This window comes from Mus musculus, chromosome 11 (genome assembly GCF_000001635.26).
Source record: "Mus musculus strain C57BL/6J chromosome 11, GRCm38.p6 C57BL/6J".
Taxonomy (NCBI): domain Eukaryota; kingdom Metazoa; phylum Chordata; class Mammalia; order Rodentia; family Muridae; genus Mus; species Mus musculus.
Genome location: NC_000077.6, coordinates 117,622,340 through 117,640,028, shown reverse-complemented (window position 1 = coordinate 117,640,028; position 17,689 = coordinate 117,622,340). Strand labels below are relative to the sequence as shown.

The following is a 17,689-nucleotide window of genomic DNA, read 5'->3' as shown; positions in this document are numbered from 1 at the left end:
TAAAATGGTGACTAAACTGTGTGCCAGCCTCCATGGCCTTTGTTCCTGATGGTGGGTGTGATGTGGATGGTTATGCCGAGCTCTTGCAGCCTTGGCTTCCTGCCGTGGAGGACCCCACACTTCCGCTGAGAATCTGGACAAACCCCCTTTACCCGAGTTGCTCTTTGTCAGAGTACCTTACCATGGCTATGCTGAAATAAACTAAGCTGGGCAGGAAGAGGAGGGGCCCACCAAGGGGAAGGGTGGGAGAGGAACAGGCAGCTGTGCCCAGGAAGCGAGGAAGAAGAACATTCTAGAACTGAGTCATAATATCCACTACATGCTGTGTGGTAAAAGGGATTGGGGTGGGGGGAGTGGGTGTTGGTTGGATTAAGTGAGTAGTGGGGCTTAGTGGTGACTGTCACCACTAAAATCTGTATGCATGGTGGGTGAAATCTGTATGCATGGTGGGTGAAATCTGTATGCATGGTGGGTGCATTGTTAAGTAGTAAGTAGGATGTGGCTTTCGCTGGCAGAGCTAAGCATGGGTGCTAAGACTTTAGGGATACCTATGATGTAAGAATCACTGGGGGAGGCTCAGACAAAGCCTAGGGTTTAAGGAAATAGACAAAAGGAGACAGGGACTTCTCACTTCTCCAGCTGGAACAGCTGGAACAGCTGGAGAGACAGAGAGAGGAAGGCACGGCAAGGTAGAGACTGGTGTTACAGCCATGAACAGTCAGTCGGTCCGGAACCTCAGCTATGTCCCTCTGTGCCGAGACCCAGAGGTGCAAAGGCTTGGATGTGAAAGCCTGGTGCATAGAAGCAAACACCCAGAAGTGAGAAGGGTTCCCAGAAATGTCTCCTGGGTGCTGGAATGAAAGTCTATGCCTGAAGGAACCTTGCATGTGACCACAGTGGCCGTTACCATCCTGAACTGTTGGAGCAAACATCCAAATTCGGGGTGGGGGTGGGGGTGGGGGTGGAGCTGAGGCCAGAAGCAAACCAGACCACATCATACACAGGGAGTGACGCGTCACAGCGGGTTTGGGAAGTCTGTCTGCGTCTGCAAGCATATGTATTGCGATTTGGGTTTAAATAGGGAGGTGTTCTGGAGTGAGAGGTGTGTCTATATTTCTTTTTTTGTTGCCCGTAAAACAGTAATCGCAATAGAAACTCCAGTCAATAAATAAATAAGTAAATAATGAATAAACCATCGACTGCTGCCTCGCATTTCCACTGACAGTAGGAGTAGAAGGTTTGAACAGATCATCAAAAATAATAATGACGGTGCCATGGGAGGGGGGGAGAAGAGGCTGCACTTGACTGATATTGCCATGGGGGCCAGTCACAGCAGAGGCTGGGAGGGCTGGTTTGATGTGAGGAAATCGGGAGGGAGGCCTTCCGACTGACTGAGCCCCAGCAAGATCTGGGCTTTACAGACTCGGAGCCGGTCTCCTGAGGGATGAGGTGAAGTGTCTGGTTTTATTGAAAATTGGACTGTGTGAAAGAGGGTCAAATTAAGGGACCTTTCTCAGCAGTTACCTGGGGGACCTCTTCTCTCTAATTACTAAGATTGTGCAGTTAAAATGAGCCCCATTGTTCCGCCCGCTTCTGAAAAGGCAGCCTTCTCTCAGAAGCTCAGAAATGCAAAGTACCAAGCTTATCTGGTGATGTCTGAAGTGGTTCATCTACATGGAGAGCAAGGGAGCAGAGGTTTGTCAGGTTAATTGCTACTGGAGAAAGAAATAATAATAATAAAATAAAACAACCCACCAACCTGCTGGGAAAGTACACTGGGAAACAGACGCGTAAGACTTTAAAAGTAATTGTAAAAAATGTGTGTGTGTGTGTGTGTGCGCGCACACGAGAGAGAGAGAGAGAGAGAGAGAGAGAGAGAGAGAGAGAGAGGCAGATACAGAGAGACAGAGAGACAGAGACAGACACAGAGAGACAGACAGAGGCACGCCAAGGTTTGAATGTGGAAGACAAAGGACAACTTGCAAGGAATCAGTTTTCTCTTTCCACCATGTGAATTCTTGGGATTGAACTCAGGATAGCAGAAAACACCTCTATTTTCTCTGCTGAGCCATCTTACTGGCTTAGATACATGAAACTGTAATAAACTGGCAGGTGGTGGTAGCGTATGCCTTTAATCCCAGCAGAGGCAGGAGGATCTCCGAGTTCAAGCCCAGCCTGGTCTATAGAACAAGTTCCAGAACCGGACCCTCAGGGTCACACAACGAAACCCTGTCTCAGAAAACAAACACACAAACAAACAAGCCCTGCAAATAAATTTAAATTGTGACTACAAATTTTGCTTTCCGTGAATTGGAGTGGTTAAAGGTGTAGAAACTAGGGCTGTACAAGCATTTGCTGCACTGCACTAGCCTGATGACAGAGCTCACATCCCAGGAACCTGCGGGGAAAGCTGGATTCTGCACTGTAGCCCCAGTGTTCCAAATCCTGGGAAATTGGAGGTGGAGGGAGGAGACTTCCCTGGGAGCTCAAGGGCATCTCAGGGGGCAGGTATATGTTCTCTGATCATTCTTTTGTGTCAGGGTCTCTCACTGAACCTGGAGCTCATCCTGCTGGCTAGCCTGTCCCAGAATCTGACTATATATATATATATATATATATATAGTCAGATTATATATATGTGTATATATATACGCGCACACACACACACACACACATATACATATATATATGTGTGTGTGTGTGTATATATATATATACATATATATATATATATATATATATATATATATATATATATATACATGTGTGTGTATATATTTGTATGTGTGTGTCCCTGGGTGTGTACATCTGTGCACCACCTGCCCATGGAGGTCAGAAGAAGGCATCAGATCCTCTAGAACCAGAGTTACAAATCATTGTGAGCTGCCTTGTGAAACTGGGAATTGAACCCAGGTCCTCTGCAAGAGCAACCAGTGCTCTTAACCCCTGAACTATCTCTCCATCTCCCTTTAGAATGAGAGTTCTGGGGACCCAGATGCAGGTCTTCTTGCTTCTCAGAAGGGACTTAACAAATTGAGCCAACCCTTTAGCCCCTGATAAATGTGTTTTGAGGGTGAGGATGCTCCTTCATTTACAGAGAGGAAGTGCATTTTCAAGTGTCCCCCTGCTCTCTCCCTCTCCTGGCCTAGGCTTCGTCTCCTGTTCCTCTCCTTTTCTCCCTCCCGTCCCTCACAGTGTTAGAATACAGTGAACACTTGGCCTAAGCTCCAAGGGATGCTGAGAACCCTAAGGAAACAGTGGTTCACATGCATTTAGCAGAATAATCCCTGTTTCCTGCAGGCATATCCTGCCATCTGAGCTCCCACTCCTGGGGGGCAGCAGCCTCAGCAGACAGAACTTGACTTTGATATCCTGGGACCCATGTGTGATTCCTCCCTCACCACCACCACCACCCACCCCACCCACCCCCCACCCCCGGCCAGGTCTCCAGAAGCCTAGAGTATCTGCCTACCCTTCTCTCTCCCAGGATGGCGATGATAAAATTCTGCTTTCTAAGGCATTTGAGAGCAGCGAGGGAGCTCCCAGGCATGAGAATGCCACAGAGCAGGCTGCATGTGTAGTGACGACCTACTAGCCGCTCAGCTCGGAGGCGGGGGTGGGGGTGGGTGGGGGAGGGGGGACTTGGAAAGATGGCTGCATGCTTAAGATGACCTAACAGCCAGCCATTCTTCCAGAAGGCCAGATGTTAATTCCCAGCACTCACATGGCAGCTCATAAGCATTGCGATTCCAGTCCCAGCCGATGCAGTGCCTTCTTTTGACCTCCTCAGGCACCCTGTTCATGTGGTGCCCAGACAGACGCTCGCAGGCAGAGCACTCACACACATAATACTAAAAATAAGGGGGAAAATACTGGGCTTCTCTCTCTCCCCTCTCTCTGTCTCTCTCTCTTTCCTCTTTCTGTCTCTGTCTCTGTGTTCCCCTCTGTCTCTGTCTGTCTGTTTCTTTCTCTCTCTCTCTCTCTCTCTCTCTCTCTCTCTCTCTCCCTCCCTCCCTCCCTCCCTCCCTCCCTCCCTCCCTCCCTCCCTCCCTCTCTCTCTCTCTTTCTTTCTTTCTTTCTTTCTTTCTTTCTTTCTTTCTTTCTTTCTGTCTCTGTCTCTCTATACACTTCTGTCTCTGTCTGCTTGTCTGTCTGTCTGTCTCTCTCTCTCTCTCTCCCCCTCTCCCTGTCTCTGTCTCTCTGTCTGCCTCTGTGTGTGTATGTGTGTGTGTGTTTGTGTGTGTGTGTGTTTGTGTGTGTGTGTGTGTGTGTGTGAGAGAGAGAGAGAGAGAGAGAGAGAGAGAGAGAGAGAGAGAGAGAGAGAGAGAATGTAGAGCCCTGACTATCCTGGAACTCTCTGTAGACTTCATCCGGCTTCAGCTCCTCTCTTATCTGCAAACTGAGTATCACCTGGCTGGCTGGGATCAGAGCTACGTGTTTGGTGGGGAGAATGGGGAGCAAACGGATTGTCCAAGTACAGAGAGGATGGATTTTCTTCCCAGTGCCACTCAATGGTAGAGACCTGGTGTGTGCTCCATAAGATGAGGGAAGTATGAGAGGCAGGAAGGACGCAAGGCCTGAGAAGAAGCTAGGCTTGGGAATAGGGTATTTAAGAAGCACCAGAGCTGAGATAGGATGCTCTCCTAGATATCTGTTTGGACCTGCAAATTCAGCAACATCCATATAAACCTAACTGAGAACCTGAAGCTCAGATACTTTCCCTAGCCTACAATGGCACTTGTCAAAGGATCTCATTCATTTGTCTTGAACTCTCTGGGCCCTCAGTGAGGGGATAAAGACATCCTGGGCTGCAGCTTTACTGATTCGGGGCTCCATGGGACTGGCTCTCAGCCATGAGTCTGGGCCGGAGAACTGGCTCAGCTGTTAAAGAGCACTTGATGTTCTTACAGAGGACCCAGCACCACATGGTACCTCACAACCATTTGTAACTCCAGTTCTGAGAGTTCGTATGCCCCTTTCTAGCTTACAGGCCTACGGCCCACGAGTGGTTCTTATTCATAAATGCAGGCAAACATCCGTACGCACAAAATAAAAAATAAATAGATATTAATTAAAAATCACAAGGACTCGAGTTCGAGACCCAGAACACACATTAACATGTTGGGTGACAGTTTCCACTTGTAATCTCAGTGCTTACAAAGTGGAGATGGAAACCTTGAAGCTCACTGGCCAGCCAGGCTTCCCTAATTAGTGAGCTCCAGGCCGATAAGAGACTCTGTCTCAAAGGAACTGGATAATGCCTCAGACGGTGACGCCTGAGGCAGTCCTCCACAGACACATGTGTGCACATGCACACCCCTAGCACATGCACCCGCACGCAGATGAGCGTGCACGTTCACATGCACAAAGTAAAAGGAGAAAAAAAGACTAATCCTAGCACTGGGGAGGCAGAGGCAGGCGGATTTCTGAGTTCGAGGCCAGCCTGGTCTACAGAGTGAGTTCCAGGACAGCCAGGGCTACACAGAGAAACCCTGTCTCAAAAAACAGAAGAAGAAGAAGAAGAAGAAGAAGAAGAAGAAGAAGAAGAAGAAGAAGAAGAAGAAGAAGAAGAAGAAGAAGAAGAAGAAGAAGAAGAAAGACAAGACTAGAGAGAGATGAAGAGTAAGCTTGTCTGTGGTGCGTTTCCCTCCGTGGCTTAGGGACAAGCAGGCACATAGCTTACATTACTGAGAGAATGTGCCTGCCTCTGACTGTGGGTCTCGCTCTAGACTGAAAGTTGCGCTGCAGAGATGCTGTGGAGATAAAGGAAGAGAGGGAGGGAACTGCAGGGTGGCAGGGCTGAGAGTTGGCATCTCTTCCCTGGTCATGCTAAAAGGCCAGGTCATCGGCTTAAGTTCCAGGCTCTGAGACTGTCCAGGCTGGGCTGTAAGGAGGACTTGTCCTCTACCAACGCCTGATCCTCCAATCCCTGGGGTCTCAGCCTAGCTCAGAAGTCTACATCACTTCCATCTTAATGCAGGACTGGAGAGCCAGAGGTCCTTGCTGGCTCTGTGGCAAACAAGAGAAGCAGGTTTCTGGTCTAACAGGCATTCCAGGAACATGTAAGCTGTCTTGCCCTTGACTCCCTCCCTGGCCCTCTTCTGTTTCCACGGCTTGGGCCGAGTGAGAGGGTGTGAGAAGGAAGAGACGCAAAGGGCATACAAGGACAATCTTGACTGTGTGTGACAATGTGTGGGCTCAGGGTAGGCCAGGTGGTCACCCCCCAGATTCCTAGCCTCACCCTAAAGCAAGACTGCCAATGTCAAGGACACACTGGGTAGGCATTCCCAGAAAAGTTCTGTTCTGGCTTTCCTTCCTTGGGGCAAGTTCTAGGCTAAGAGTGGGTGAGAGCTAGCTGACCTCCCCCGCCCCCTTCACTCCCTAGGCCTCTGCTCACCACAGACCCTGCCTCCTCAGTGCATCTAAGAGAAAGCTGTAAGCAGGTGCTTGGCCAGAGGGACTTTACAAAGCCTCTCAAAGTCCCCCAGGCCACTGCAGACCCAGACTCCTTCCTGCCCCCAGAACTGGGGAAGGAACGAAATGACTGGGCATTTTGTGGAGCCTGACTCAAATGGTGTGCATCTGCCCCCATCCTTCTCATCGGCTGAGGAAGGTGTTGGAACAGCAAGTTCATGGATATGCCTTTCCCTGGGGTGGTCAGAGGCAAGTAGCCATTCTTGAATGGGTATGTCCCCTGAGAAGTCATGTTCCCCCAAACCCTGTCTCCCCATACAATTCTGGGACAGAAAGAGCCTAAGACCGCTATCTGAGCAAAAGAAGGTAAAAGCCAGATTCTTCCAGCCTGTGTTTGTGGCACCCCATTTCTCCTTTGTAGATAAGACTGCCTCAGGGCAGCCTTGAATGTGTGAGAGAGACAGATGTTACTGACAGCAGAGGGCTGTGTGTGCTGAGTGTATGTGAGTGTGAGACAGAGGGAATGTGTGAGTGTGTATGTGAGTGTGTGAGTGTGTGTGTATGTATGAATGTGGTATGTGTGTGACTGTGTGTATGTATCTGTGACTGTGGTGTGACTGTGTGTTTTTGAGTGTGGTGTGTATGAGTGTGTGTGTGTGTGTGTTTGTGAGTGTGGTGTGTATATGACTCTGTGTGAATGTATGTATTGTGTGTGTATAACCGTGTGTGTATGTATGTGTGAGTGTGGTGTGTATGTGTTTGTGAGTATGTATGAGTGAGTGTGATGTGTGTGAGAGTGGTGTGTGTGGCTGTGTGTGTTTGTGAGTGCGTGTGAATATGTGTGAGTGTGTATGTGTGAGTGTATATGTGAGTATGTGTGTATGTGTGAGTATAGTGTGTGTGACTGTGTGTGAGTGTGGTATGTGTGTATGAGTGTGGTGTGTATGACTGTATGTGTGAGTATGTTGTGTGTGATTGTGTGTGTGACTGTGTGACTGTGTGAGTATATGAGTGTGAGTGTATGAGTGTGTAGGTGTGAGTATGCTTGTATGTGTGACTGTGTGTGTATGTATGTGTATGTGTGTGTCTGCATGCACATATAAATATACCCAAGAAAGTATTAACCAGGTAGAAATCCTGAAGAAAGCAAGAACATGCCCCTGTGTTCTCTTCTCCAATGACCCCTTTAAGTACACAACAAACAATTCAAAGCTCACTTCCCTTTTATGCTTCCAGTTCATGGATTCACTCCAGTTAACTACAATGATTTTCAAACACCTGCCCTCACGGACGCTCCCCTCTCACAGTGCACCCTGGTCCATCTCTCTCTGGGCCACTGAGCTGACAGTCATCTGGAGGAAAGCATGGGAGCAGGACCATGGATGTTAGCAGGGGGAGGCTTCATCAGGTTGAAGAGGAACCTGGGATGGGCCACAGAGAGCTGGGGCAGGTAAGAGATGTGACAGAGGGGGTGGGGCAGGCCTTCTCCCCAGCAGAGGAGTTCCATGTTGGGAAGAGACAAACCTAGAAAGAGAGAAGCGAATAAACTCAGAGTCTTCATTGATTCTGGGTCTCGGGCTATTTATTGACGAAAGGGAAGATACAGTCAAGAAGGGCTTAATGCTTGCTTCCCCAGGTATCTGCTTCTGCTGGAGGCTGACGAAGGCAGGAGATAGAACATGAGGGTGGGACAGAGCCAAGCTCCTGAAGTGGCACACAGGCTGGGTCTGGAGCCTTTCCTTTCTCCTCCTTCCCCCATGCATATGTAGATTCCTGTGTGTGCATATATAGGTTCCTGTGTGTGCATATATAGGTTCCTGTGTGTGCATATATGTAGGTTCCTGTGTGTGCATATATGTAGGTTCCTGTGTGTGCATATATGTAGGTTCCTGTGTGTGCATATATGTTGGTTCCTGTGTGTGCATATATGTAGGTTCCTGTGTGTGCATATATAGGTTCCTGTGTGTGCATATATGTAGACGAGTGGATGCATTTGCACACATGCGAGCTTGTGGAAACCAAATGTCAACAATGGATGTCTTCTTCCTCAATTACTTTCCTCCTTATTTTTTGAGACAGGGTTCCTCACTGAGCCTAGAGCTCACCAGTTTGGCTAGACAGATCCAGGGAAGGCTGGGATTACAGGCACACATCGCTGAACCAGCTTTTATGTGGATACTGGTGACTAAACATGGGGGCTTTGTTTCTGGGAGCTCTTGGTAATGGCTAGCCAGTCAACAGAGCCATGGGTCAGCCCAGGGTACGACTCATCTGCAGCCCCATGACTCAGTAAGAACCGTTGTGATCCAGAGCTGCCACCTAGCAAATATTCAAGAAAAGACTTCGAAGTGATGGCAGTAAACGTGTGAGGGAAATAAGGCCAGCGAGAGAAATATATTTTCAACACTAAGATGGCAATTCAATCCCAACACTGGCAAAGAGTTTTAAGTCTGTCCAGAATTGAGCGTGTGTTGGTTTTGTTAGGGTAGCAGGGACACACAGCTCAGTGGGCCTGCTGGCAGCCTGAGAAATCTCCTTCCCCCTTAGGGACACCACAAAGATAGAGCCAGATCTTTCCTTTTTTTTTTTTTTTTTTTTTTTTTATTTATTTATTATATGTAAGTACACTGTAGCTGTCTTCAGACACTCCAGAAGAGGGCGTCAGATCTTGTTACAGATGGTTGTGAGCCACCATGTGGTTGCTGGGATTTGAACTCCGGACCTTCGGAAGAGCAGTCGGGTGCTCTTACCCACTGAGCCATCTCACCAGCCCCAGATCTTTCCTTTTACCACAGAAAAGTATTTGAGGACAAGCCAACAGGGAGAAGCCAACAGGGAGCAAAGCCAGTTGATTGAGCAGAGTTAAAGACCAGCCTGTGCCTTAGATTTAAGGGCACAGCAAAGCTCCACGCCATGGGTGTGTGCTTCTCAACAGATCTCTCAAGATATGTGTCTTTAAAGGGGCCTTATAGGGCTGGTGAGATGGCTCAGTGGGTAAGAGCACCCGACTGCTCTTCTGAAGGTCCAGAGTTCAAATCCCAGCAACCACATGGTGGCTCACAACCATCCCTAACAAAATCTGACTCACTCTTCTGCTGTGTCTGAAGACAGCTACAGTGTACTTACATATAATAATAAATAAATCTTTAAAAAAAAAGGGGGCCTTATAAGCCAGCAGTGGTGTTATACACCTTTAATCCCAGCATGTGGGAGGCAGAAGCAGGCAGATTTCTGAGTTCAAGGCCAGCCTGGTCTACAGAGTGATTTCCAGGACAGCCAGGGCTACAACAGAGAAACCCTGTCTGGAAACAACAAACAAACAAACAAACAAACAACAACAAAAGCAACATTTAAATATATGAGGTAGCTTACTTATTTTATCTTAAAGAATTACTTTTGGAGAGCTGGTGTGCTGGCTCAGAGGTTTAGAGCACCCACTCACTGCCTTTGCACTTTAACCTCCCCAAGGTGGCTTAATATTGTCAACTTCAGGTGATTCAATGCTCTTGTCTGGCCTTTTGGGGCATCTACATGAAAATGCTTACACACCCCACCCCACCCCCCACACACTAATTTCTTTGGAAACGGAATTATAAAGAAGTTTTCTGTAGCGCATTGTTTAGGTTTGGAGAAGAGAGGCACCCTGGTGTGTTAAAATGAAGGCTGTAAACTTTGTGGCCCTTAGTAGGCATAGTTTATTTTTTAAACTGAACAGTTTTTAAAATTGTACTTGTTGCTGTGTGTGCTGGGTGTGGGTGTAGATACATCATTGTTCTGGTTTGACAGTCAGAGGGCAACTTTGTGGTCCTCCTTTCTTTTTCTCCTCCTCCTCTTTTTTTTTTTTTTTTGGATAGGGTTTCTCTGTGTAGCCCTGGCTGTCCTGGAACTCACTCTGTAGACCAGGCTGGCCTTGAACTCAGAAATCTGCCAGCCTCTGCCTCCCAACTGCTGGGATTAAAGGCGTGTGCCATCGCTGCCCGGCTCCTCCTCCTCCTTCTTCTTAAAAGTATATATTGGTGTTCTGCCTGCCTGAAAGTCTGTATGAGGTTGTCAGATCTTTTTTGAAGTTACAGACAGCTGTGAGCTGCCATGTCCGTGCTGGAAACTGAACCCGGGTTCTCTGGACGAGCAGTCTGTGCTCTATAACCACCGAATCATCACTCCAGCCCCTATTCGTTATTTTTAGCATCCGTGGTTGAGAAGTCTTTGGGCTTCTCTCTATAGGTAATTTTGGGTTTATCAGTTATGGTGAAGTTTCTTTTCTCATTTAAAAATTACATTTATTGATTTATTAATTTATGCATATGTGCATATGTGCCACAGCATTCACGTGAAGGTCAGAGTGTACTTTGTGGGAGCCAATCCTCTCCCTGACCCTCTGTGGGACCCTGAGATCAAACTCAGGCCTTCAGACTTGGAGGCCAGCATCTTTACCTGCTGAGCCATCTTGAAGATACAAGTTGATACAATTTCTTGATTTTCAACAGGAAAGGCAAACTTGTTCCCCGGGGCTTCTTCTCTCCTCCTGTCCCTCTTATTTATTTTTTCTATCTTTCTGCCCTACCTCAATCCCACAAGGAGTTCTTAATTCAATGGGGGAAATGCTTGTGGAGCAGGCTGTGGGCAGAGAAGGGAGGCGAGATGCACCAGCCCAGTCCACCATTACTGGGGAATCCACTCCAAACATGGAAGGCAGTCGGGCAGGCAGAGCTGTTCCTCAGGACTGAGAAAGGGCTCCCATTCTGTCTTTATAGATTGCGACTTCCTGGCACTGGGTCTGGAACACTTGAGTCCTGTTCCCTGTGTGGTGTTCTCTATCCTCTGAGAGAGGTGAGGAACCCCAGAAAGGAGAGGGCGGGATGATGGTTGTGTTGTATATTTTGGCAATGTCACAGTCTCAGGGATGGAGAGATTCATCTGGCTCTCCCTTCACCAGCCATTTCTACAGCAGCGGCAGCAGGAGGGGGCCAAGCGGCATGTTAATTCTTGCTGGAACACAACCAGGCTGACAGTTCCCCCGCTCTAGGCCTGATGGGTGAATCCAGGCATCTTGGCGCTCTGCTGACATCATGGAAAATCTTAGCTGCATGGCCGCAGAGCACACACTTGCCAATTAGCAGGGAAGCCCACAGAGGAAAGAGGTATGAGGTTTCGAATTATCCCTGCGGGAGACAAAGGGCCATTGCCTGATGCCTGAGAGAGGCTGTTCTGTGCACAGCTTGGGCAGCCCACATCTACTGTGGCACCAGGCCAGACATCATCCCTTCAGACAGGAGGAGGTGGGGGCAGGGAGCGGCCTTTGTTTGTCTCAGGCACCTGTGCCCAGTGGAGCTACCTGGATGGGAGGGAGGGGAGGAGGGATGACAGAGGCGGGGAACTTGCAGGAGAGTGGAAATGACAAATGTCTCCCACTGGGAACCCTGTGAGCTGTCCTGCAGGATCATCCATCTCCCTGCCGGTGATTTGCATTCCGACAGGGTGGGAGGTACTCCTGCCCACTGCTCCCCCATCCCACTGCTCCAGTTCCCACTCCAGCCCAATTCAGAATGAGGTGCTAGCCCAGGTGACCCCTGGAGTATTCCCTAAAGCCTTTACGGGACTCCCCAAGGGGCACTACTGAAAGTCTTTACCTCTCCAGAAAGCTTCTGGTAAAAGCCCAAAGCTTCGCCTGGCGCCTGGCGTGGCGTCTCTTGCATTACAATTTCAGCACTGGGGAGGCTGGGGAGAGAGGATCGCTGAGTTTGTGGCCTGTCCACATAGTGAGTTCCAGGGCAGCCTGACTTATATCTGGAGACCTTTTTCTTAAATCAAACTAAAGAGGCCAAAGCTTGTCAAGGTGACTCAGTGGGTGAAGCCAGAGGACCAAAGTCAGGAGAGAGAGAGAGAGAGAGAGAGAGAGAGAGAGAGAGAGAGAGAGAGAGAGAGAGAATGTAAAAGCACAAAAGGCATGCAAAACCCCCTCCCGTAGGAGGGGTGGGATGGGGCTTGGGGAAGGGGTTCAGGATAACGACACGGTGGGAAGCCATCCATTTGATTGTATCAAGAAGCCTTTGTCTTAGAGGGAGTGTATGGAAGCTGAAGACTTAGTATCATAACTGGCTTTCCTGGGCAGGCACAGCGTGCATGCTGCTTGCTGGCAAGCCTTGCCCACGCATCAGGTAGCCCTGCAGGCTCCCAGCTCAGGAAGCCCACTGGCACTGCACCTCCCTGTTTCTTACCCTGGGAGGTAGCACCTGCAGTCTGGAGCCCTGGGGCTGGGGGAGGGGTTGTGGGGGGAGGAGTAGTGAGGGGAGGGATCATGACACGATGTGCATTCTGCAGAGGGAAGAGCCAGGTGCTGATGCCGGGCAGAGCAGCCTGCTGTCTACTGTTTCTGCTTCCTGGTGACTTCATCTTTCCACAGGCCGGGCACATGCCTGGAGACATCAGATGCTCCAATTTGCAGGATCAGTCAGAGGCATGTTTCCCATGACAGGAGCCCTGGGTTGAGGCCTGTTCCTTTAGAGGGGAGGCCTGTGGGGGGCAGATCTAAGAACTGGTAACCTGTGCAAGGATATCAGGAAGGCTAGGCTCAGCAGGCTGGGTGCTCCGGGAAGAAGGGGCTGCACAGGGGTCCATCTGCCGCTGGGAGATCAGCTGATCTTTCCCATTGCTCGACCCCTTGCAGGTTGCCCTGTGTAGGGCAGAGGAAGGGTCCCTAATGCTTTCTTCTCGGGAAGGGCTTGGGCCTTTTCATGGAATTACCTCTTCCTCTGGCCCGGTGCCCACACATTCTCTCATTGTGGCCACCAGAGACCTACCACTGTCCCCTGGATGTTCCCCCTGGGCCCCTGGCAACCAAGGGCCAGAGGAAAGCTTAGCTTCTGAGCCAAGAGAACGCCCTTCCTTCTTCCTGGACATCGAGAAACCAGTGTGGTACAGGGACAGGCATGGGAGCTGTCCACACCACATGCCAGCAATGGGAACACCCAGTACCCAGAGCAACTTTGAAAATAATAAAACACATGGGAAGCCACGGCTCTCTATTAAACACCACACACCTAAATACCAAACACGTCTGATTGACACCAGTTGTTTACACACTGAAACATGTTGTGTCCTTGTAGAGGCCTAATGTATGTGTAAGCTGCGAATTAGCACACTTTAAAAATGATGTATCTTGGCCCCGACACCAGGATGGCTGCCTGCCTTCGTCTGGAAAGCGACTTCTTACAGTCTGACACTGTTTGGCATTGCCCTGCTTGCACTAAAAACGATTTGTTGAGGTTGGAAAGACGGTGCTATGATTAAGAGCACTTGCTGCTCTTGCAAAGGACCAGAATTTGGTTCCCAGCACTCCTCCTGGGTGACTCAAAACTGCCTGTAACTCTGGGATCTGACACTCTCTTCTGGGCTCCATGGGCACCTCTGCCCCCCCCCCCGACACACACACATACACACACACACATGTGCACACTCACACAGAAAAACACATATTCACACAAGCATACATATACAAATCCACAAAACACACACACACACACACACACAGACAAAATAAAATAGCCAGGCATGGTGACGGCTCACTCCATTTATCTCAGCACTGGGGAGGCAGAAGCAGGTGGATCTCTATGGATTCCAGGGCAGCCTGGTCTCTGTAGCAAGTTCTAGGCTGGCTAGGGATGCACAGTGAGACCCTTTCTCAAAAACAAAATAAATATAAAAAAAGATTTATGTATTTATTTATTTGTGTGTGCATTTGGCACATGTGTGTGTGTGTGTGTGTGTGTGTGTGTGTGTGTGTGTGTGTGTGTATGTGTGTGTCCATGCATGTCCAGGCATGAGCATACTCTGGTGTACAGACAGAAGTCAGAGGATAATTTTCAGACGTCAGTTCTCCCCTTCCACGTTAGTGAAGAAGGGTCTTGTTTTTGCCAGTGTGCGGTGTACCCTGGGCTGGCCCCAGAGATGTCTGGCAGCTGTCCTGTCTGTCTTGTGTCTTGCTGTAGGCATGTTGGAACTACAGATGTGTACTGCTGCATCCTTTGTACATGGGTTCCTGGGATTGAACTCAGGACCTTTAGTCTAGAGGCTAGAGGCTGTCCCTCAGTCCTCAGGTGCCTCTGTAGCCTCCCCTTCCCATTGAGAGTCTTCCCTGCAGACTCCCATTCCCCAACCTTTAGCCAGCCCTGTGGAAGTGAGCTACGACGGGCACAGTGATGGCTGGCATCATCCAAGAAGCAGAGCTTGGCTCTGATCCCATCAATCTGTAGGAACACACAGAGCTTTTATTTCTGTTTCAACTTTAAAACAATGAAACAGCACGGACTGTGGCGAGAAATATTTATGTTTTGCAAATGCAAATTTTAGTGCATGCATGAAATGTTTTATTGAATTTGATTCTTTAAATGAGAATTTATTCTTCTATTAAAATCATTGCTAAGAATCACAAATCAAGGAGAGATGGAGTGTGGCCCGCTGTATGAGCTCCCTACAGCTGATGGATCGGATCATCGAAAGCTTGGGGGATGGATTATCTCCTGGTTCTAAAGGCTAGGGTGCTTCTTGGAAGCCGGGCTAGGATTTTAACTTGACACTTGTGCATGCTGGGTGAGAATCTAAACCACTGCCCGGCCCCGAGAAGGAAGAAATCAGGTTTTATCATCCCTGACACTCCAGGACAAGTCCTGATCTCTCTTTGCCTGCCTTCCTTGGCTCGTGGCTCCATCCTCTATCTATACTAAGATCTCAGGGGTTTTGGTTTGGTTTTTTTGTTTTTGATGGCACTGAGAGTCTACCCTTAAGGTTCTCCATGTGCCCTTTCCATAAGAATCTACAGGAGAACTTTCTGTGATCCTGGGTAACCTCCCAACACCCAATCCTCAACTTAATTTTTTTTTTAATTTAGTTTTAATTGTGTATACACACGCATGAATGTAGGTGCCCTTGAGTTCCAGAAGAGGGTATTTGATCCCCTTGAGCTAGAGTTACAGGCAACTGTGAGCTGCCCAATGTGGGTGTTGCAAACCAAACTCAAGTCCTCTGCAGGGGCAGTATGCACTCTTAATCCCTGGGCCATTTCTCCCATCCCAAATCGTCAACTTTAATCACATATGCAAGGTTCTCTTTTTCATATAAGCAGCAGCTTGGGGTAGTAGAAGTGGGTCCCGTATTTCTTTGGGGCCTTTGCTCAATCATCTCGTTGTGTAAAAAGGCAGTTGTTCAACAAAATGTATCTTGGGGAGATGCAACATACATATCTGCTCACCCAGATAGAGATCCTACAACACCCTAAAGTACGGATATCACAAAAGTCCATCTCAGTTAACCAATGGGTCTTGCTGGGGTTACCTACAAGAGTACGGGTGAGGAGTTACTTACGGGGGCAGAACTGACTCGAAGACAGCTGTGTTACCAAGTCCCACAACAGCATGGGTGACAGCTTACAATAGCTGGGAAACCAGGTTTCAATGCACAGCCTCAACAGATTGAGGAGTCTTTCTTCCTTCCTTCCTTCCTTTCTTCCTTCCTTCCTTCCTTCCTTCCTTCCTTCCTTCCTTCCTTCCTTCCTTCCTTCCTTCCTTCTATTTTTGTTTTTGAGTTTTGGGTTTGTTTTTGTTTTTTCTGAGACGGGGTTTCTCTGTGTGGTCCTGGCTGTCCTAGAACTCACTCTGTTTTTTGTTTTGGTTTTTCGAGACAGGGTTTCTCTGTATAGCCCTGGCTGTCCTGGAACTCACTCTGTAGACCAGGCTGGCCTCGAACTCAGAAATCCACCTGTCTCTGCCTCCCAAGTGCTGGAATTAAAGGTGTGCGCCACCACTGCCTGGTAAGAGTGTCCTTTCTTTTTTTTTTTAAAAAGATTTATTTATTTATTTATTATATGTAAGTACACTGTAGCTGTCTTCAGATGCACCAGAAGAGGGCATTAGATCTCATTACAGATGGTTGTGAGCCACCATGTGGTTGCTGGGATTTGAACTCGGGACCTTCGGAAGAGCAGTCGGGTGCTCTTACCCACTGAGCCATCTCACCAGCCCCCAAGAGTGTCCTTTCTAAATTACTCTATTTTAAACCTCTTCTTGGCGGCTTGGCTGGCTTCTGCTTCTTCCAGGTTGCGAGTCTGCTCTCAGGAGTCTTCTTCCCAGCTCTGCTTCCCTTCCTCTGAGTGGGAAGCTCAGCTTTAATTGTTTACTCTGGCAAGGCGGGGCCTAGGGAATCTTGTTAGTTTCAGGAACTTCCTGAATCTATTTTGAGTTGTTTACCTCAAGAACAGACTGTTTCCACCTCAGAGGTTAAACAACAGAGGTGAAAACACAGTATAGGCCAGTGTTTTGACCTTCCTAATGCTGCAACCCTTTAATCCAGTTTCTTGAGTTATGGTTCCAGAGGGAGAGTTTACAGTGCTGGGGAGGTATAGCATCGGTGGTCAGAGCAAGAGGCTCTGAGGTTACATCTAATACTAGTAAAGAGAGAGAACCAACTGTGCAAGGCTATAGGCTCTCAAAGCCCACCTCTGTCTCAGCAAGGCCCCATATTCTGAAAGTTCCAGAACCTCCTCTAAGCAGTGCTACCTGCTGGAGACTAAATATACAAATACATGAGCCAATGGAGGACATTCCTCGTGCAAACGACCGTGCTCCACACATTTTTTTTTTTTTAAACACCTAGTGTCTTGTTGAACCTGAAGCGCACTGATTCAGCTAGGCTGGCTGGCCAGTGATCTTTGAGATTTGTCTGTCTTCCAGACATTGGAGTAATAGATATATACGACTATCTCTGGCTTTTTACATGGGTGATGCTAGGGATCAGAACTCAGACTCTCATGCTTACGTAGCAACCAGTTTACAGACTAAGCCATCCCCCACCCCTGCCACGCATGCATCTCTTTGAACCTGATAGAAAATAATATAAGTTCTGGAGTGGGCTATGGTTTGGACATGGTTTGAGGGTGCTCTCCAATGGCTCATGTGTTGGAAGCTTGGTCCTCATTCTGATGATGTTGGAAAGTGGGGCTTGGTGTTCATGTGTGTGTGTGTGTGTGTGTGTGTGTTGTGTCTGTGTGTGTGTTTCCCATGCTCTGACCTTGTCTCCACACGGAACCTTTTTTTTTATTTATTTCATGAATGTGAGTACATTGTCACTGTCTTCAGACACATCAGGAGAAGGCATTCAATCCCATTACAGATGGTTGTGAGCCACCATGTGGTTGCTGGGAATTGAACTCATGACCTCTGGAAGAGCAGTCAGTGCTCTTAACCACAGAGCCATCTCTCCAGCCCAGAACCTCTTCTTTCAC

The 17,689-nt window shown here is 48.4% G+C and overlaps 1 long non-coding RNA gene across 2 annotated transcripts in view; it reads left to right on the top strand.

Moving 5' to 3' along the window:
- Positions 1-265: 265 nt before the first annotated feature.
- Gm35170 overlaps positions 266-17,689 on the top strand; it is a 44,853-nt gene continuing 27,429 nt past the window's right edge. The window contains exons 1-3 of one of the 2 annotated variants that reach the window (XR_003949818.1): positions 266-329; positions 11,169-11,244; positions 11,351-11,555. This is a non-coding gene — a long non-coding RNA (predicted gene, 35170). Of the gene's footprint in view, positions 330-11,168; positions 11,556-17,689 lie in introns of both variants that reach the window. The other variant, XR_001780376.2, reaches the window with a different exon arrangement.